General features: G+C 41.9%; 1 long non-coding RNA gene across 1 annotated transcript in view; it reads left to right on the top strand.

The window, feature by feature from the left end:
• LOC120751106 (uncharacterized) overlaps window positions 1-22,201 on the top strand; it is a 41,405-nt gene extending 19,204 nt beyond the window's left edge. The window contains exons 2-4 of the long non-coding RNA XR_005700270.1: window positions 16,270-16,361; window positions 17,610-17,722; window positions 22,005-22,201. This is a non-coding gene — a long non-coding RNA (uncharacterized LOC120751106). The remainder of the gene's footprint in view (window positions 1-16,269; window positions 16,362-17,609; window positions 17,723-22,004) is intronic.
• Window positions 22,202-22,602: the final 401 nt, after the last annotated feature.

Raw genomic sequence — 22,602 nt, 5'->3', positions numbered from 1 at the left:
AAACTTGAGCCTGGAAACAACAGAAATGTCATGATGTTCAGAAATTAAACAGCACAAAATTCTTCACATGGGTCTTTCAAACTGCATAACTGGCTGCAACAGCAGTAAACTTCTCTTGATTGTTTATAGGATATTCACACCTGCAATGTTGTAATCTGCTTCGGGTCTCCTGTTCGAGAGGTGATTGGAAAAGCACTTGCAGAGTGCTAACAAAGTTGTCAGGGAGTTAGAGGATACAACTGTCAAGAAGAAGATGAGGAAGTTTGTTTAACCTGGGAAAAGGAATCCAAAGAAGAATCTAATTGCAGATTTTAAAAGGGATGAAGCCAAATTCAGCTCAGTAATAGTGACTGGTGATAAAACATTCAGCAATAGCCATAAATTGGTTGAGGTAGGTTAGTAGGAAACCCATTTTCACTAGGTGGGTGGTGCAGGCCTGAAATAGCTTGTCAAGAGAAGCTGCTGAATTTCCATTTTCTGAGGTTCTCAAAATCCAGCCAAGCAATGTATGGTTGAAATGATTTGGTGTCAGCAACAGCTCTGCTTGAGGTTGGATGTTGGATTAAGTCCCTCTGGAGATCTGTTCCAGACACGGTTTCTATGATTTGTTCCCCAAAGGTGTGTTGACCACAAAGATATGGCAAATGCTAGCCAAGAACCCTCCATTTTCTGATCTTTTTCTAGTGGTTGTGTTAGGTAATGCTGGCAGAGTTTTATTTTGTGGTCAGCATGCCATAAAAGTCCTTAATACAATGGAATCATAGGAAATACTACTGGATCTGAAGGAATATCTGGAGGTCTAATGCAAACTCCTTCTCAAAGTGCTATATTCAAAGTAAGGTCAGATTGCTCAAGATCTTGAAAATCCCAACCTTATCATCACAGAATCATAAAGTTATTAAGGTTAGAAAAGACCTCTAAGATCAAGCCCAAGTGTTAACCCACCACCGCCACCATGTTCCTCACTAAACCCTGCGCCCAAGTGATAGATCCACAGTCCTGAACACTTCCAGGGCTGGTGATTCCAACACTTCCCTGGGCAGGCTATTCGAATGTCTGACCAATTTCAGTGAAGAAATTTTTCCTACTATCCAATTTAAACCTCCCCTGGCACAACTTGAGGCCATTTCTTGTCAAGCTGTTCCAGTGTTTAACATTTTCATTATGAAGAACATATTGAAAAGAATATATTGTAATTTTTTCCTGCTGTCCATTTTTGCTGTGTGTCTCTGCAAAGAGCCTGTTTCTCCTGTCAGTCACTCATTAGGACATGGGAGACTTCAGTGAATCCCTCCATTACCTTCTGTTTCCTGGCTTAATAAACTAAACACCTTCAGACTCTCCCTATAAGCTGGATGCTCCAGATCACTACAACAGCACACTGCTGAATTCTGTTCTGTTTGCTTTCCCCCAGTACTTCTCTTGTAAATCTTCTTTCCAGCCAGTGTTTGAGCAGCAACCCTGTCCTACAGGCAATCAGTCATTCCTCCAATTTTTTACAATTTGCTGTGATCCACAAATTTGCCTCATGGATCCAGTTTATCTGCAGTTTTTCTGTTCAAATATCCAGCAACACCCCCTTGTTCTGGCTGCAAGGACACCGTGGGAGACTGTGAAAGGACTTGCTAAAGAGAAGGGGAAAAAACAACCATTTCTGCTCCGTCATTCTCAGAGCCCATCTTCTCCTCACAGAAAGCAATTGGGTCAGTACAGCAAGATTTAACCCCTATAAATCCAATCGAGCTGTTCCCAGTCACCCTTGTGTCCTTCATGCACATGGAAACAGCTTCCTTGGAGACTTCCTCCAGCAATCTCTCTGACAAGAACTAAGACTGACAGTCAGTTCCCCCTTGACTTTCTTCAAGTCGGAGAAATTGTTACTATTTTGTTTTGTTTTGTTTTGTTTTGTTTTGTTTTGTTTTGTTTTGTTTTAATCAATCCACGGGCAAACCCCAATGGGCACAACGTTTTAAAGGTGATAGAAAGTGGCCTCAGAATAAAGCTGGCCAACTCCCACACCATCACAAAAAACATATATTATAGAATTAAATCTATAATTACATTTTCTAAGGGAGCTCAGAAATATATTTCCCCTTAGGTGGAGCTTGTATAGAATTAAGTCAGCAAATTCAGGGCAGGGAATCTCTCCCCCTTCCCCTTCCATATCTCAATTCTTGAAGTATTATTTTCTAGCTATTACTAAGAAATAAGGGAGGATATAAGGGCTAAAAATAAAACCAAAAGGGTTTAATTTTAAAAAATAATCATAGTTTCAGAAATACATTGGAGAGTTCAAAGCAGGAAAAGCTTTGGAGAGAGCAATAAAGTTCTCATGGAAAATTTTCAGAAGCCAAACTGAAAGTGAGCAGCAAAATAAACTGACCCATGAGCTCCTGTTGGCCAGCAGCAGGCAGCGTGTCTCCCTTCATTAGAGGAGTAAGAGAAGAACAGACGAGCTGCCTGTGTTGTTCCTTTTGCATAGCTGCCAATGGTGCAGCAGACAAGTCCTCCTAAGTCTCCATGCTGCACAGAACTCAGATTAAAACCAGATTTTTAAAATTTTCATCTATTTTATCCAATCTTCTAACCATTCTTATTTTATTTCTCCCCTTTTCTGTGAAATCTGTTGATTTTCTTTTTCTCTGAATTCTTTTTACTGTGCTTCTCCTCATCATATGTATTTTTAATAGCTTTCCTGGCATGCTCTTTGGTTATTCTGTGGTACCCAGAATATTCTGGGTACAGGGATATTCTGTGGTATTTCCAGTGCAACATTCCACCTGCTGGCTTGTCTTCTATTTTACAGTCTGCAGACATACAGACTCACGGGGCACTAATGTAGATAAACTTTATTGCGTGCCTGGAGCTCCAAGGCATTAATGTAACACACAAAAAAAAGAAAAATAATACTGTGCCATAATGGTTAAGAAAATGCATTTCTATTACAAGGGAAAGTTATTGAGACAGTTTCCTAAGGCTACTTGCAAATCCATCAGTTGGAAGACTCTGCAGTTAGCTAGCCAATCTTCAGGTCTGGATGGTCAGAACTAGTGAAACACCTCTGATTATTTCTGCACAGTCTCTTTTACTGATTGTTCACAGAGCAGAAAATTCAGTCGGATCCTTGTTATCCTGTCTTGATTTCTGCCCACCTTCCAAACAACTCTACTTTTGTTTCCCATTGGAAACAGGTTTATCAATCCCCCTCCTGCCTGCAGAGCTCAATCCCCTCCAGGATCAGATCTGAAGTTCATTTCCCACTCTCCAGCATGTGCTCATAGTCATGAGCTGCAGCCATCCTCACTTTCTGTCTCAGATGAAGCTTCTGTCCTGTTCCCCAAGCACTGCCAGGATTTATGTGAACAATCTTAATGCCTTCTGTCCCATTTTAACACCAGCCCCAGGGATGGAGACCCACAGTTTGAGAAACGTCCCTGTCATGTGTCAATATTTTCCTTTTTGAGATTCTCTTTCAGTTCCTGCTGTCTTACAAATCAAACTTCAGGCATGAACAGATTATGCCAGAACCTGCCAGGGCTCTTTCATTCAATGTAGCACAAGTGCATCAGGGCTGCTCTTGATATCAGCAGCATGTTAAGTTTTCAGGTACCTTCAGCTTGGTCTGTCATGCTAAGTATCCCCATAAACACCAGCCATCATTGCTTCCCCACCTTCTAAGATCTCCTCTATATGATAACTGCCAGAAACAAGGCAAGTGTTAAGCTCTGCCAGCACAACCGCCTAATTTCCATGGCCAAAAGGCTTTTGTTTTGGAGGAGATGTGCAGTTTCTTCTCTCATACAGCATTATAGATACTTGCAGGGCAGGGAACCAGGCAGCATCTGGCAAATAAGAGAGTTGGGGCACCTGAACCAAAGTGGTGCTAATGTCCTCTGCATGTCACATTACCTGACTCAGCAGGGAGATTCAGACAACACTTGAGAGTGTGTGGAAAAATTTGTCCTGGATGTTCAGGTACAGGATGGATAAACACGGCTTGGCTGGGCAGCCATCCACAAAACTGCACATCCATCACAGCCCTGCTGCTCCCCTTGACTGCTCCAGAGCCATGAAATCACCAGGCTGCAGAAAGCCCCGGTTCCTTCACCAGTCCCAGCCTCTGCCCCTCCCAGTTCTCTGGCGGCTGTTAAAAAGCCTTCCTGCAGCCTTTCCTCCAACCTCCTCCTGTAGCACAAGCAGCTCATGGGACATCCAGGGAGAAATAAAACACAGAAGCCTCCTCCCTGTGCCCAGATCCCTGAGGATCTACATCACTGCATGTGCTCTGAGCTTCTCCACCACCCAAAGACTGTGGCAGGAAGAACCTCCCATCCACAGCTCCCACAGGAGCCAGTTGCAGATGATGGGGATGCAGGAAATTGCAGAATTAGCAGTGCTAATGCCAGGTGCTAACACAGGGGAAGAACCAGAACTGACAAATCTTCCTAGCAAAGGGGTTTTCCTGCAACAGTCAATGTGTTAAATACCAAAGAAACAAATTACACTGCTAGATGCTGATAACATTTGACGCCAGGAGGAAACATTTGTTTTATAAATTAAAATTCTTTGTTGCAAGAGAGATACAGTTGTTCTCCAGGCTCCTCAGATTCCTCAGAGAATCATAGGGGGTTGTTCTCATTTTCTGGTGATGCTGATTTCAGGTGATGCTGATTGTTTCTCATCTTCCCAGAAATATGTCTGCTAAGTTCTATCATCCCCTTGATGTGCAGTTTCTTGGCATCACTGCTTAGCAGCATGGTTTAATGAGAGGGAAGAGCTGGAGTTACCCACTGGCACACGCTCTCAGTCCTTCTCTAAATTCTCTTTAGATTGAATGAACTTCTGTTATGCCAGATATTAAATTGCTCTAAATTTTACACTTGGCCAACTCTCTCTTGCATTTTTTTCCAAAAAACAGTTGGCCCCTCTAAAAAGGTCATATGCTGTTTGCATGGCTTAAAGGTTATATACTGTGCACACTGAATTTAGTGCACGAATATCCAATCAGGTCAGCAGAAACCATTAACTGGGAATTGGAATATATATAACAAAACAGCCAGGAGTGCCAGTGTCATTAAAGAAAACCCTAGTGCCAGAACAGGCACCACAGCCAAGGGTGACAGTGCAGCCAAGGAAATGTCCCCAGACCATGAAAGAGTGATAGAGTCACAAATACCAGCCCTTTGGTGTTCACCCACACTAGGAGTCTTCTTCCCCCCACAGAAAAGCTGTAGGTCAAGAATAAGAATGGCTGTGCTGGGATATGCCACAGGGATGGGGAATTGTAGGTTTTAGGTTCTGGAGCTGTCACATTCCACAGTTCTGCTCACCCACAGCAGCTCTCACTTGTGACCTCCTGGCAGTGAGCATCCTGCCACTTATAAGCCACATGAAAAGCATTAGGACAGTGTGAAGGACCCCAAGGAGCACAGATCAATAGATCAATGCTCAGCAGCAGGAGCAGCAGGATGGAAGGACTGGCTGCTCTCACCCGCAGTGCAGGTGATGCTTTGCTGCCTCCTCGGCAGCTGCCCAAAGCAAGGGAAGGCTCTGCTCCCCACCTAAACTGCCTCAGACCTCACTAAACCTTTGCAGCACCCTAAATCCACACTGAGCTTGCTGATGTCACTCAGCTCTGTACTCTTGTCCTTTCCCCAAATTTGCAGCAAGCCCTTCCTTTCTTCCTGAACCAAGTCTGCTGCCACAGCAAAAGTGAATTTTGTCATCCTTTGGATATCATCCTAAGGCAGTTTATCTCATTCCTGCCTGCAGTGCTGAAAAGCCTTGAAATGGCTCCTCTCCAAAATGAAGCTAGAAGGGTATTTTCCTCTGCTGAGGAACAGAGTGAAAGATTACTGAATGGCTCTTGCAATTTGTGTCGGCTCCGGCAGGGTGGCTGCTTGAGGGGAATACCTTTGCCACAGTCTCCTGCAAGTGCAAGGAATGACTTTGCCTGTGTATGTACCCCCAAATTCAGACAGTCTGACAGACTGGGCCTCCCCAAAATGAAATCCCACAAATTAAAGCATTGGTAGGACATACAACTGAATACCTGAGTGGAGAGTCAAATGCTTTTCCTTCTTCAGTCAATTCTTTTTCCACTACATTGCACTGGATCTTAGATAACAACTATTTAACTAGATAAAATCCCCCTAAAATGTTAAGTTGAAAGAACAGAAAGATATTCTTCATGACAGATGAAATGTTTTCTCAGCCTTTAGAAAATTAATCTGAAGTACATTGTAAAAATATTTTTAATTCTGAAAATGCAAAACTAGTCTTTCAACAATTTCTCTTTGTTTTTCTCTGATTTTTAAATGAAATTTCACTAGATATTGTGGGGAAAACAAACAAACAAACAAACAAAAACAAAAAAACAAACAAACAAACAAAAAAAAACACCAGAAAAAAACAAACAAAAAAAACAACCAAAGGCGGTATTTTGTACCAGTCTTGCTTACCTTAGAGTTCTTCCACCTGCTCTAACACCTGATCCAGACAAAAAGTGTTGTCTGCTAATTTCAATGGGGACTCTGTTATGAAGCTCACTGGAGCCAGTTTTTGAGGCCAAATTCGAAAAATGTGTATACATTCTGCTAATATTTAAAGAGTGACTCTATGGTGCTAAAAAATACTGAAGCAAAGTATGACATTCCTGCTGTGTGACAGACCAGTCTTGCAGGAGGGGTGGCTTCCAAGTGACACTGTGCATGAGGGCTCACAGATTATCACCTGACACAAATAATCAGGTTGGAAAATTTCTGCAATTGTAATTGAGCTGTTCAATTGCAACTATTGTTGGAGTTATCTCCTTCTCCTGGCCCAGGAGGCAGAGGAGCACTCAAATCCTTGTACTTCAAATGTGCTTATCATGGAAAGCTGCAGTGCTGCTGCTTTGTTTCCCAGAAATTAAAGCTGATCTCTGGGGGAAATGTATCACTTTAAGACACATGGAAATTTATTTATGAATCCAGAGGAGACTGTCGAAGTGAGTATGTCTGAATCAAACAGTATTGGGACTGATGTTCCATTGGCTTCCAGCTTTCCTGGTCTATTTATAATTTCTAAAAGCTTGGTGTAAAAGAATCTGGAAAGAGAAGATTGTTGGGAATTTTTACTTGGTGGAACCCTCCTCTGGCAGTTGCTCAAGCATTCCTGGCTGTAAGGATCAAAGCAAATGAGAACCACAAACACACTGAATCTGATGAACTACTTTAAAAATTGAGCCAGGTCAGCCCATCGATCATCACACTGTGCACATCAAAGCCTTACAACATTACTAGTTAAAACTCTTTTTCAGCTCTTCCTTGAAAAGCAGCTTGATGGTCTAAGAATATCAGGACTACAAGCTTGTATCCCCTGGCTCTGCAACACAAGCATAACCTCAGCCTTTCAAAGTACATGAAGCCCTATGCCTGCAGTTAATTATAAACAGTGGTGAAATGAAAGCTTAAAAATGGAAGGTCGTGTTCCCTTCATCTGAACATTAAATCCCTTCAAGATCAGTCTGCCCTAGATAGAAGTGGCTGCATTCAGCTGTGTGGTATCTGTATTACACAATGTTCTTTGAAATGATCAGGTGGTGAAGGGAGTTTGACTTGTACTTTGCCAGAGAGCCAAAGCAAAGAGGAAAGGTTAGGTACACAGCCTCTGCTAAGTGCTCAGCCAACAACACAACCATGCTTGTCAGAGCTGCCTGGCCTCAGGGATGTGTAACAGAGAGCTTGGAGAGCTTGCTTTATCCCCCTGCAGATGGGCTCCCAAGGAAGGGCAAAGCCCATGAATTGTGGGGTATAATCTGTAACCATTCAAATACACACGCTGGACTTGCTGGTGTGCCAGGGATCACTGGGACAACTCACCACAGACACCCCACTTTAAACTAACATTCAGTCACAAATGGAAAATACTGAGAGTTGGAAGCCTTTGCTAGTTTTCTGTCATTGCAGATTGACACTGGCCAGAATCCTTTGATTTTCCCCAAAGGTCAACCACCAGCAGAAAGCCATGCCAACCCTGACTCCAGATCATCCTTGGAAAAGTGCTGGCTCTGCTCCTCTCTTCAAGGGTTGTCAAGCATTGCAACAGTCCTCCCAAAGATGTTTTGGGGTCACTCTCCCTAGAAGTGTTTAAGAAATGACTGTACATGGCATTTGGTGTTATGGTTAAGCTGATACGGGGAAAGCTGTTCAGTCAAAGAACCCAATGATATTGACAGTCTATTTCAACCTAACTGATTTTAAGATTTTCTTTCTGCCCATGTTAACCTGGTCAGTGGTAGCTGTTTCTTACAGTATTAACCTGCCAAAGACAGATCCTCTGAACCAACCCCAGCAAATGTCTGTGCAAATAACTTCTCTTCTGGTCTGACTCTGCCACAGCAACCAGCTCCCGAAGGATTGTTCCCTCTTACTAGAAGCTCTTTGCACCAGCCTTGCCTGGAGCCTCTGAGCTGTTGAGGGGGTCTGGAGTCTGCCCAGGGTCCACCTACAGCTCCCACGTAAAACAACACCAGCCACCATCAGAGACTGTGGGTGCTCCCTGGCATCAGCTGTGCAGCACAGACACTCTGGGTTTGTGAAAATAAACCTCTTCCTGAGACTCATCCCATTCAAACCAGCTCAATCCACGCTTCCTCACTCCAGAAAGTACCCTTATTTATCTCCTGGATGAGCTGAATAAAGAAGCTGTTGCTCTAGGTTCTTGTGGAGAAGAGAGATGGGTCTTGGCATAGCCACCTGAAATTGCGCCCAAATACTTTTCCTGGGGTTAAATAATACTTTTTTGTTCAAATTTGGTTTCTGGTTTCAATGAAAAGGAAAAAAATGTGTCATTCGTCTTCAGTTTATTCTTTGTATGGTGTTTTTAAGAGTGGTGAGGTCTACTTTAGACCTTGGATTGATTTGTGAGTGCTGTACGTATGTAGGGTTACCTGGGAACTCTTGGAGACTCTTTTGACCTTCAAGTGGAGCACCAGACTCTCCTCTATCACTCCTTCCACATTTCAAAACACAACAGTAGCCCTTTCCACCAGAAACCTGTGCTTTTGGAAGCATGCAAATCCTATCCAGACAGCAATCAAGTGAGATCAGTGAAAAGCTCCATTTCCCCTTGTGCAAAGTATAACCATCACCTCTCTGGCACAGCACAAGGCCAGGGCCTAAAGGAGCATGAGAATATTCCCAACTTCTGCCTTTTAAAAAATGGAAACAGCTTGAAGTGCATTCCTGACACAAATCAGCAGAAAAGCAACTCTAAAACAGTGATGTGTGATTCAGATTATGCAGGTACATGGGAATCAGTAGGATTAGATACCTGGAAAAGAAAAAATAGTGCTGAAACATTTGCAAAACGATTGTTTGCAACTTCTACTCCTATTCAATAGAAATTGGTGTGTTGCTAGTGGACACAAGTAAATACTCACAGATTTGACTCCACAAAATGAAGGCTGAAGAAAAACTTTATTATTTACAAAGACCTCGCTTTTACAGGTTTTGAAGAGTGACCAGGGATTGGAAGACAAGGCTACCACCTCTCGCTCCCACTGGCCAGGCTAGAGGTCCATTAGTTGACGATCATCAGAAAGGAATGTGAAAACAAGATGTTTACATCAGGAAGCTGTGGGAAAATTCAGTCAGAGCTGTAAACATCTCACAGAAGCTCACATAATATGGCAACATTGGTGCAACTCCTGTATTACAGTCTGATCAGAGAGCCAAGAAAACTAGAAAGGATTTTACTGACTGATCCCCCCAAGGGCTTGGATAAGCATCAATTTTACTTGGGCAAGCACATTTTGCAGAGTCAGAGCTCTGCTTTTTGGTCCTCATTGGCTGTTTAGGTTTACTCTCTCCACTTTCTGTTCTTGGCCAAAATTATAGTATACACTTGTCATCTAAAATTCCAGCAACATATTAATCTGATAAGAATTCAAATGATAAAGAAGCCTGCCATGAAACAAATCTAGCAGTCTGCAAAAATCTGAATTGATAATGTGGGAATTTATAATGTACAAGCTTAATCCATCCCTCTTTTCAAGGCCCAGCTGGGGTTGTTATACAGGATGCCTTTTAGGTTGGGTGAAGTTTATGAGATGAGATTAATAAGTTTCAATTGATTATATCTAAGCAAAGACAACTACAGTGCACTCATCCAGTACTTTCCAATGGCACATGGATTTTATGGCATTACATGTTAACGGACATAATCTTAAATCAAGATAACATTAGCTCCTTGTCACAATAGCAACCAGAGGGACCTCAGTTTCTCCATGCAGCAAAGCCAATCTTTAATGCTACAGCCCATTTTTACACAGTTTTCAAAGACAGGGTGTTTGACTCTAATTGGTTGGTAACTTTCTTGCCACTCAATCCATTGGTTAGAAGATGCTTGTGTGTGTACCTACTAAGACTCTTTCCACAGGTGTTTACATTTTTTCTCTGTGGATTCTCATGGGATAGGCTTTTATTTTTTCACAGGTGCAGCCTGTTTTTCCTCTGAGGAATAGATTGTTATGAAAACTGATTTTCATTCTTAGATAATTCCTCCTGAGAATTGACAGGCTAGCTATTAATTTAGATGGGTAAAGCCTGATGTTATAAAGCCTTTCTTTTATAAAATTTTACCTGTATGCAACCAGGTCCTTAGAAGAGGTCTGTTTTTTGAAAATCCCTTTTATAAAACCTCTCAAATAAGAAGAGATGATTAAAACCAAACCCATCCACAAACAAATCAAAATAACAGAAGAAAATCCAGTTCTATTTTTTTTTAAATTTTTTTTCTGTCAGCTCCTAAATTGCCTGTCTTCATTCCACTTCCTACCCTGTTTCCCATCAGACACTGTGAGCTTGCACTCAATGGCATTAAGAGACTGGAGGTAATTCCAGGGCACTCGAGGTGTCTTCTGCTCAGTGCTGCAATGCCATCCAGCCTGGAGGTGTTTGTGTCACCAGAGGCCTGGAAGAATGTGCAGGTGCCTACAATTTCCTGTGCCCAAAGACTGGTGACTGCAGATGACAGTGGTAATGATATCCTGGCAGTCAGAGCCGAGAATGAGTCACCTGCTGGCTTTAAATGGGACAAAGAAAACCAATCGTATTTCAATCCTGCAGGTGCTGGAAGTTGCACGGGGGTAAATCAGCATAAAAGTTTGTGGTTTTTTTTTCTTTTTTCTTTTTGTGATTTGTTGATGCTTTTGGAAAGTAGAAGCTCAAGCAAAGAAAAAAAAACCAAAAAAACCAAAACAAACAAACAAACACCCCCCCCCCCCCAAAAAAAAAAAACCACCACCACCCCCCCCCCCCCAAACCTTTGGTTGAACTGAAACAAAAAACCCTTCAGATAATTTTTGCTGACTTTTCAAGGCAAAATCCAGAAATAAATATAATTTGGATTCTACAGTTATTTCAGTTTTGGACATTTCTCTAATGCTAAATCCAAAGAAATATGAAAATTTGTAGAATTTTTGATCAATACTTTTTTGGCCATTGTTATTAAAGAAAGGTGACTATTTTCTAATTACATTATTACTGTTGTGTTAAGAACTGGGAATTTGGAAAACTTTAAGGAATATAATGAAATCCGACTTCGTTTTGCAAAGGAAAAAACCTTAATCTAAAACCTTTTGTACCATTTCAGATCTGGGACATATGTGATATATTCAGATTCCCTGTTACTCAAGTTACAAATGCTTCTTCTGTTGTGATCACTTGAATTTAATAGTAAGGCTGTGCCTCAAATACAATGTTTTTAATAAAACAGCACTTTGGCTCAAGGGAAGCTGTCTTCATTTTAAGTTTGTTTCTGCAGGCAGAAGTTATTAACTTCTGTTTTTCATAAAGTCAAACTACCCAAAATATTGAGGGCAGCATACAGAAAACAGCTCTGTACAGGCAGAGCTCTGAGGAGTCCGCATCACAGAATCCATCCTGTCTATGCCCTAATCCCAAAAGGACAAGACAAAACAGCCTCAGCTCCTAAAAGTAATAGCTCATGCTCTTTATTTCTCAGATTCCTGATTCAGTGACTGTAACAGCAGCAAAAATAGCAGCTCTCATACACATGTTTTAAGTGCAGTTTAGGAATTGCAGCTGAAATTGTTCCAGGGGGATATTTGTAACGCACAAATGTCTGTCTAACCTATCCAGTTATCTCTGGGATTGCAGAGGTATTAACAACACTTGAAAAATATTTCATAAGAATATTCTACAAAAACACTAAAAATGCCTTTAGGTCTCTGAGGAGCAAATTCTTCCCCTATCCAGGGCCAAAAAGCTGCTACTGTCTCACTGATGATCAGAATAGCTGACATAGAACTCAAGCACGAATGGAATCTGCTATCAGCATTGTAATTTATGCTTAAAAAGGGCTCTCAGAGGTCTAATTGATGATCTCTGCATGGCATTGTGTCTGTCTTATGGACTGTAGGGCAAAGCTGAGTGTCTGGAACCTGTCATGCAAGAACTCATCTCTTCAGAGAGAGGAACCCTTGCAGACCCCAGGTGGGGTAGCATGGATGTGTCTGTGAGACCTCACAGCAACATCAGTCTGCACATCCAGCACCTGGGCAGGGCATAACTGCATCAGAAAGATCCTGTCAGTAGTAACTAAGGAGATCCTCCAGGGAGAAGAGCAGCAGAAGGGGCTGGAAACCTCTAGAACAGTTGTCACACTGCTAAGTTCTGCCCTTGGGCAACCACAGCACCCACTGAAGGCAGAACTTTTTTTAAAGAGACTGGCACTTCATATTGCTGCAAAAATTAAATCCAGGCTGGCTCACTGAGTTCTGGAGGAGAATATCTTTAGAAAATTTCCTATAAATGTTTAATCGTTTCATCTTGGATGGCATTTAATTAGCAATCTAATTAACTTTTTTCTATTTATCACTCGCAGAGGCTCTTGGCACCTTCTGCAGAAGGGCAGGGGATCACAATGTACAGAGGGGAATTCCTGGGCAGGGGAAGCCCAAGGGAGTGCCGAGACCCTCCAGAAGCTCTCCAGAGCAGATAATGAGGCTCGGGGGGGCCAGGGCTAATGGCATCCACCCCCACCCCTACCGAGGGCAGCCCTGGGCAGTGACACAGGGCCGGCGCCTGAGCCGAGGCTCGGGATGGCAGCTTTGTGCGGCCTCTGAGGCAGGAGGATGTGCAGAGAGGGGAACGTTTTGACAGAAGGACATTCCTCTGGCTGACTGGAGGGACTTAAAGCCCACATAAGGCAGGAACTGCGCCCGTCTGTGTGTGTGGCCTCCTGCTATCCCCTCCAGGCAGAGCGCGGGGAATGGCTGCTGCTCTGCCCGGCGGTGGCCGATGCCTCCACACAGACAGAGCTGCTGAAGGCAGAGATTGTGTCTGGAGAGGTCACAGCAGTGCCCTGGCAGACAGAAGGAACTGCCTGTCCTGGGCACAGCCAGCGCGGCACTGCCAGCCCGGACAAGGGAGGGGATTGTCCCACCTCACCTTGAGCCCTGGGGGCGGATTCGGCTGCCACAGAATAAGAAGGATATAAAGGTATTAGACAGCATGCAAAGGAGGGCTGCAAAGATTATTAAGGCTCTGGAGGGGAAGCTGTATGAGAAATGGCTAGGAGCACTTGGTTTGTTCAGCTTGGAGAAGATGAGACTGAGGGCAGACCTCACTGAGACGTTCAACATCCTCCTGAGGGGAAGAGGAGGGGCAGGCATTGATCTGTTCCCTCTGGTGACCAGCGACAGGGCCCGAGGGAATGGTCTGAGGCCAAGGCAGGTTCAGGTTGGATATGAGGAAAAGGTTTTTCATGCAGAGGGTGGTTAGGCTCTGGAACAGGCTCCCCAGGAATGATCACAGCACCAAACCTGACAGAGCTGCAGAACCACTTGGACACACTCTGACTGTGTGACAATCCACGGTGTGATTCCTAGGGATTCTGTCCTGTGCAGGGCCAGGAGATGGACCTAGTGATCCTTGTGGGTCCCTTCCCATTCAGGGAGTTCTGTGATTCAATGCAGAGCAGAGCTCAGGCTGCAGGAAGGGCCTGGACCTTTCTCCTGGGACAGGGACAGGAACAGCCCTGCCTGCAAAAGTGTGCCCAGGTGGAGACACACCTTGTTTGGCCCAGCTGGTGTACTCAGCCCATTGGCTTCTTCCACTCTTTCGACACAATTCATTCAGTCTAAGACACAGACCACTGAAGGTTTTCAAAGTAACTAGCAGCACTCTGATGAAAAGGTAGAAATTCAGCAATTAAACAACTTTTAATGAACTACAGAGGTGTTTTAGTGGGTTTAATTAATTGCTATTTAAATGGATTTAATGATTGCCATTTAAAATTAGGAGGTGAATAGATAGTCTAGGTAGTCCTCTCCCCCTTTCATCGCTTAGTAATGAGGAGAAACCTCAGAAACATCTGCTATTTACTTACATATCAGCACAGAACAAATATCTGAGAACCTCATACATCTGCTACCAGATTCCCTTCACACTCTGAGTGCTTTGTCCATGCTAAAGGCAAATTATTTGGGGAATTTTCATATTGATAAGAGATGCTGCATCATTTGGTGCTTGATGATAGGAAACAAACTTCCTAAAATGGCCAGCAAGAGGCCAGTATGTCATCTATTAACCAGACAATCCCTGAAGGAGGTGATCTTTGCTATGTTAGCAGGAGAACCTGTTTTTGCTGTCCTGCTCATTTTATCCCCTACAACAGCCTGTTCTCAGTCGCTGGTGAGTGCACACTTCAGTAGACACTTTCTGAAGTGATTGGGGTTTAATTATCTGGGGGAAAATACTGGAGTAACTTGCAACTGTACATGTGTGAGACTGTATCTCACACATGTGAGAGAAAAGAAATAAAACCTGGAATTAATCACAGAGTCTGTGTTTCTGCCATTCAGTGACTACATTGATTCAATGTTGGATTAAAAAGGAAAAAAAAAAATAGGAAGGGCATGGGGACTAAGGACTTGCAATTAATCCAGATTTGGGGTATTTTAGGTTAACAATGCACACGTTATTCGTGTGTTGCTTTGTCATATTTAATCAACCTAATATCTTTTGGTGCTCTGGGAAGAGAGAGTTTGGGACTCAGAATGATGAAGCAGTTTCCCGATGTAGTAATTTATGGGAAAAGACTGACAGGTCTCTGTTTTACTCTAAAATGTTTTAGCAAGACCCAGCCACTTGGGTGATCAAATCAGGTCTCCAGAAAGACATCTGATACCTGAGGAAGAGCTGTCATGTATGTCATATTTATGGCGTGGTATTTTCTACTTCCTCTAAATGGGACTGTACTACACGTGCAAGTTGCTCAGTGCCTGGGGGCCAGAGAACATAGCACCAAAACTTCTTCTTGCTAAAGGGATGGAAATTACCTTATTTGTTTTCCCAGGTTTCAGGAACCTGAGAGAACACTCTGAAATATATAAGGACATAACATATTGGCTTCAGCAGCTTCTGATCTGCCCTGTGCCAATGCCTAAATACCTCACAGAATGACCAATCCTGGATCAACATTCCTGGCAATACCCCTATGTGGAAATAAAGTCTCAGCACTGCTGTATTTTCTGCTTCCAGACAGAAGGAAGGTAGATTTTGCTCAACAGTTAAAACCACCGTTGATCTAAAAGCAAGTCTGCTACCTCATTGCAATTCAGGTGCCCTTCATCTTTCTGACACAGTCTTTGTTCTCTTGGATATTACTGTGTCCCACAAGCTATTTGCAAACCCCACAATGATAAGCAGTAATGAGAGGAAAGAATGGAATCAGCATCATTGGGCCTGCCTAGTAACGAGCCAGGAGACATTTTGAATGTAAGCCGTGTTCTTAAATTTGCAAACTGCATGAAAAAAAGAAAAGGAGGAAAGAAGGAAGAAACTAGAACAGTCAGTTCAAGATCAAATTCCCCAGCATCAGAATTTTCTGCTCATGCCAGTGGGTTTTACACACAGACTAATTAAGTTGTCTGAAAAAGAGACACCAAAGACTATACAGCAGCAAGTACTGATGGTAGCTCTGCTTCTCTTCTTGTTAATTCTTGGAGCTTGAAAATCTGGTTTCTATTTCAATGCTTTCAAAGACAGGTTTTTTTATTTACCATATTTCACTGATAATTATTTCATGCAGTAACTTTTATACAAGTGGTAGCTGGATGATTGTGCTCCAGATGTCTATTAAAGTTGATGAATGTATTTTGGTATTAACATTCTGTAGAATGTAAAACAATTGCAAAAGGACAGATGGCCTCTTGTAATTACTATTTCTGTTAATTATTTATATTACTCTTTTGTCTAGAACTCCAAAGAGATGAGAAGATTGCTATGTGAGATGCTGTTTATCCCTGGTGAAGGAGGTGATTCCTGGACAAGGAAAGAGCAATTTGATAGGTAAGAGGGAGAGAAAATATTTATTTTCTGTTATTGCACAGATAAGATGCTGAAGAATAAACATGAGAAGACCTTGCCTATATTTCTATTAGCAAATTAAACAGCACCAGAGATTTTCACCTAAATCTGAGATAAAATGTGCTTTTCTGTGTCCTGTGTGACTTGGCATCAGTAAGGGGCAGTAACCACAAAACCATGGATAAATGCAAAGAATAAATTTATTTTCATTACCTTTCCAAACAGGGGATCCCTAAAGCAGCACCTGGGCAGAGGCACGCAAGTGAGGATGCAGGCACCATGGAGTTTGATCCATGCTGGTAAACAAACTCACTGTTTCCACCTGTATTCCAGGCATCCACACAGGTGTAATTTATTGTTGGGCTCTGTTTTTTCCACAGCACGGCAGAAATTACAAGCATGTTTGATAGGGTGCCTCTAAGCCTGCCAGAAGCCTGTTACCTAAACACAGATGTTCTATTTGCTTAACAGACAAGGCAAAATAGCAACTACTATAATATGTGTGGGTTTTAACACCTCCGCTGCAAGTCATTTGAGCATGTCCAACCTTTCTAGCCCATCTTCCATTCTTTTCCCACATGTCCCAACAATTAACGCTTCTAACCTCCAAAGATGGATGTCTGAATTAGTGTCTAGCTAATGCTGACTTTCAAACTGTGCCCAGAAGCTGCCTGGGAGAGCCACATTGGGGAAAAAAAAAGCAAGTTTCCACAAGTCATTTAATGATTTAAAAGAGAGGAGGCTGAATTGTATTGCCCCATTTGTGCATGCTGCTGTAGCATCATTTTAGTATGTGATCAAATGGACACAGCATTGACATCTGCAATGAAATTGTTCACTTAGATGTTCTTAGTCTAGTGGAAATACCATAAAAATACTTATCCCACCATCTAAGGGATTAAAGTCAGGTTTTTCCTCCTTTGGCACAAGAACTAATGCAACCAGACCTTCACCTTCTGTTTAGAGTTAGCAACTGCACTGAAATCAGTATTTTTTGTGCTTTTAAAGAAATGTGATCCCAGGTGTAAATTCGATAAAGCAAGTTGGGCATGCACACTTCATTAAAGGAATATTTTTTAAAACATACATTTGGGAAAATGAATGAATTCTATTTAGACACTGAAATTGGACCAGTTATCTGACCTCCTTTCTGCAAGAGCTGCATCCAAAATGTTTTAACAAGTAATTTTTAGAGTTTTGACAAAAAGACAAACCTGTAACTTTTTCAAGGGACTTGGATTTGTAAGGGAAAGAACACCTCCAAGGATGAAGATTCCTGATCCTCTGCAGATACCTGTGATAAAGTTCTGGTCGTTCTCATGGCAAAAAATAATTTCCTTATGGTAAGTTTGAATTCTGTATGTTACAGATTGGATCCTCAGCTTCTCATACTGTCACTGCACACTTCTCTGAAAAGTCTCTTGGTCTCCTCTGTATTCTCCATTCAGATAGATGCAGACAGCAAAAAATCACCCCTGAGGGTTTTTTTTTTTGGTGGTGTGTGTGGGTTTTTTTGTTTTATGTTTTTTGTTTGTTTGTTTGTTTTTGTTTTTGTTTTTTGTTTGTTTGTTTGTGGGTTTTTTGGTTGGTTTTTTTTTTTTTTAATTTGCACAGAACAAACTCAGTTTCCTCTGTTTCTTCTTTTACATCTGGTACTGCTGCTCCCCTTCCATCTTGAGGGTTCATTTACACTGACTCCATTCAGTGAGTCCCCCTCCACTGGACTCAGACCACTATCTCCATGCCTGTCTTTCACTGAAGAGCTCAGGACAGGGTTCACCAGATGGTTGTAACAAGTGCTGACTGGAAGAGAAGGATCAATTTAACAAGGCATGATGGCTGAATTCTGGTTAATGCAGCCGAGGATGGTGTTGCCTTCTTCACTCCAAGGGCACATGGCTGGTCCCTGGTCAGCCTCTGCTCCACCAGGACCCTCAGTTGCTCATCTCTAAAGCTGCTTCTCAGAAGTCCCAGCCCCCATCTGGTGCTGGGGTTACTTTGTCCCAGGGGCAGGACTTTGCTTTTGCCTTTGTTGAACTTCATGAGGCTCCTGTCAGCCCATATCTCCAGCCTGGCAAGGTCTCCTTGAATAGCAAATATCTTCTGCAAACAGGCTGAGGGAGAACTCTGGCACATCATGCTGTTCATTTATAAAATGGTAAAGAGACAATCACTGGCCCCAGCACGGATCCCTGTGGGATGTCACCAGGAACCAGCCCCCAGCTGGACTTGACATTCCCAATCCCTTGCTGTTTAACATTTTTCCTTTTCTAGTCACATCAAATCTGTTCTGAATAAGGAAAAAATAAAAAGGAAGAATTCATTTCCTGATAGTAACATAACATATGTGAATAAAGTGATCAAAAATATGTCCATAGCAATTAGTGGCTAGCTCTGGAATGAAGAAGTAAACTGATATTATTGATGTTTCCAGTGCCTCTGCTGACAGGATAACCTTGGATTAATTACTCATTGAGTATTTTTTCACTTATAATGATAAAACTTTTGAATAAAGCAATTAATATTATTGACAATACCAGTATATTAAAGCTGTTGTCATACCTATTACTAGTCTACAACTAATCTTTATCTAGTTCTATAAATTCAGCCAGCTCAGACTAAACTGGGTTAGTGAAGCAAGCCAAATAATCTGCTAGGATGGTACATTTCTGTCTGTGAATTCCTCTGGAGTTTGCATTCAGTAAGAAAACAGTTTCAGTGTATGTGTGTTCAGCATCAGGATTTCAGAGCAGCTCTGTAAATACAGAGCTGTAATGTTTCTCAATTTTACATTTGCTTGTGCTGAAGAAGAACATTGTTGGGTTCGTGGTTTTTTATTATCCCTATTTGAATGGTTTAGGGAGACCACAAGAGAAAGGCACCCTGCTGAGTTACTGCATAACCTTAAGAAAATGATCTGTCCTTGTCTGGACAGATGAGGGCTGATAACAAAAGCTCTTCCTGGGAAATATTCAGGCACATTCCTAAATATATCACAAGGGTGAACATTTGCCATCCATAAAGTTAACTACATCTATAAATCAGTTATAGTACCTAGGCTCTAAGGGGCGGGTGTGCATTCTCTCCACCACCCTAAAAGCTCTGCTTGTGGTACAAATTATGACCTAATTATAAACACAGTACAAAACTCTGGTGCAAACGTGTCTGTTTTCTTCCAGCAGAGCATCTGAAAGCAGAGAGGAGCAGTAGCACTGGTGCTGCAGGTAGCAGGTTTCTTGTTAAGACGCCATCCCCTGATCATGCTTGATGTCATTCCCATCATATCTGACTCCTACCACTCCTCTAGGCCAGCACCAGAAACCCACAGCAACAGCCAAATATCCTACTAATGTGAGCCAGAATTCATTTTATCAAACTGTACCTTGTCCCATGGCATCTTTTCTGACTTTTTTTCTTTTTGCTGCCTCTAAGTTAAGATATTAGGGAATGTCTTCGGAATGGAACATCTGATTACAGGAATTTTCAAAGCAAGAATGAAACAGTATCAGCCACATTGCACTGCGGCCTGTGTGAGCTCCTTTTAAGCAAACTCCATTCCTGATCCCAAAGGGCACTTTCTCGCCTGTCTTGCCTCTTAACTATTCCTCTCCTCTCCTTCTCCAGTGCTCTGTCATTTCTGTTTCATGCCACGTTTATTAGATTTCTTTTAGAAGCACTGTCTGCTCAGGTGGAGAAATACAGTCACTGTTCCCTCCACTATTAATTTCAATTCATCTTTAATGCTTACACAATTCCTCCCTTCAATGGTTTTGCCTAAATGTCTATTTTCCTTTGGATCAAAGACCTTCCTTAAATCCATTCCCATACTCAATAATCCTGTTTCATTTTCTTTTGGCTTTATAATTAATGTATTTGCTGGAAAATGAAGACAACAGACCTCTAAAAGTTGCTGTCTTCATCTCAGTCTCTCAGACTGGCTTTCTTTACACAGGTTAACATTTAAAATGTATGCCTATATGTTGTATGTACACGCAATCAAACATATATTTCTGAAACACAGGAGTGAAAATGCTGCCTGAACAGAGTAGGGTTAGAAATCCACCTCATCTTAGGTCTGACCTAGTAAGCCGAAAGTAACCAATTCTTTCAGGTTTAAATGGGGCCTTTTAACATCAACACACTTGATGGTTTGACTGTTTTTAGGATTAATCTTTCTTGGTTAACTTTGATTCAAGTTATTGAAAATTCCATGTTGTTATGGAGAGCTTTGGGGTCCGCCAAGGGAAAAGATTTGTGAGTTGAAACAAATTCAATTTGGGTGATGACTCAGCATCATGTACAAGGCAGTGCTATTGCTTAGACATGCTAGAGGTGTGCCAGTAACAGAAAAAGGAGAAAAATTGTCGAGGGAAAAGCCACGTGGGAAGCTGGAAGAGTATCCAGACAGCATTAGACTGCAGTCCATCTCCTTTAAACTGTGTAACTATAAAGGCTACCTTCTGTATATACTTAATTGCTGAATTAGACTGAAGATAATAAAAGCATATGCTTGCCCCCCTGTGGAAAAAAAGACTCTTTCAGGTATTCCAGTCTCAGGAATCAAACACTGAGGAGACTGTAACCACCTAAAAGTGAATTTCAGAAAGACCATGTCCGTATTTGGAGGATTTCTTTGTTTGTATCTCATAAGTACAAAGTTCACCCACACCTATGGGGAAAGTAAACATTGTGCCAAGTCTTCACAGCCTGCACTAGAACAGCAAATAAATGAGTTTGCCCACTTCTTTCTTTGCCACCACCCCAGGGAACGCCATTTTCCTATTAACCAGCGTGGAGAGGTTACATCTGCTGGAGGTATCTGGCCAGCATATTACACAACACTGATACAAATGTTTTACTCCAGAAATTAGTGCCAGTAGAATTCTGTACAATGTTTAGACCAGGAAATGGAAGGGAAGGCCAGTTAAATAAGATGCTTAAGTCATTAAATGTTTCCATTATAAATATTTATCTTTGGAAACTAAACACACTGCTATTCCCTGAATGTCATCAGCTATCAATTGTATACTATGTGATTGTAAACACACTTCTGTTGTTTCCTAAGCATTTTGAACTCTAAAGCCTGAGAACAGTTGAAAAGCAGTCAAAATTTATTTCCAAATAGCTTGTTCACTAGACAGATTTCCTTAATAGCTTCTTCCTTGGAAGGATTTGAAATTGCACCATATCAAACGTTGAAGCAACTGTCTCAGAGATGAATTTGAAACATTGAGGATGGAGGGGGCTCTAGTAAGTCTTCATAAACTCGTGGATGGGTGATCTTGCTGTATAAATTTCCTAAGTAACCACATAGGAACACAAAAATGACTATTCCCAGCAATAATAAATGTCCATTTTTAGCAGCGTGCTGTCACCTACAACAACTGCAAGCAAATACATACTGTGTAAAAGTGTAACAAAAAGCTAAGTGATATTTTCCCCTCATGGTCTGCCAGCCACTGCCAAGGGCTCTTCAGCAGCACTTCTGTTCCATATAAACTATACCAGTGACAATATGGTCATCCTTAATACAAATAAATGTGAATTATTAGTTCAGTGTGAGGCTGATTGTCTTTTACTCTATTTTATGGCCTTTCCATCCCTCAGTCTTTCATTACATTACAGAACCATTGGCCCCCAGCTACACCAGGCTGAATGATGTCTCTCAAGCCACAGGAATCCCACCACAGAGGACTCCTGCCCTGGACCATGTAATAAAAGGGAACTACATGGAAGTGAACTCTTGGATGGAACAGGACACTGTGGGTGCTTTTCCGGGCATCTTACATCATGTGGTGAATGTCCTTCTTAACTTTCTACAATCTGTGCTCTGCCCTGGCAGTCTCCTGGCTACCAGGTAAAACTGGTGGTAGGATATTTACTTAAATTAAAACAAAAATACCTGTCTTATACACATTGAACATAAGACTGCCAAATTGGATGATCAGATAGAAAGGATAAAATCAGTTGCATCATCCAGCAGAGAATTAAGTGTAGGATTAGAAAATGGTTGGTTGAATAAAATATTGAAAGGACTTGCGATTTTCTCTGGTTGCTTGGCCTCTGTCTTGCAAAGTATAATTGTGATTGTAGTGAGAGTTATTATTATGATGTTTGCTTTAACTTGTGTATAAAATGTAAATGCAACACAAGGAACAAATGTTATGTTTGTAAAGAAGCAAAGTGAAGCTTATGAAGGCTGGTGGGGAAAACAAGCTTCAAA

The sequence above is a fragment of the Hirundo rustica genome, chromosome 3 (genome assembly GCF_015227805.2).
Source record: "Hirundo rustica isolate bHirRus1 chromosome 3, bHirRus1.pri.v3, whole genome shotgun sequence".
NCBI classification, from domain to species: domain Eukaryota; kingdom Metazoa; phylum Chordata; class Aves; order Passeriformes; family Hirundinidae; genus Hirundo; species Hirundo rustica.
Note: the sequence above shows the minus strand (reverse complement) of the source record. Positions and strands in the feature narration are given on the sequence as shown.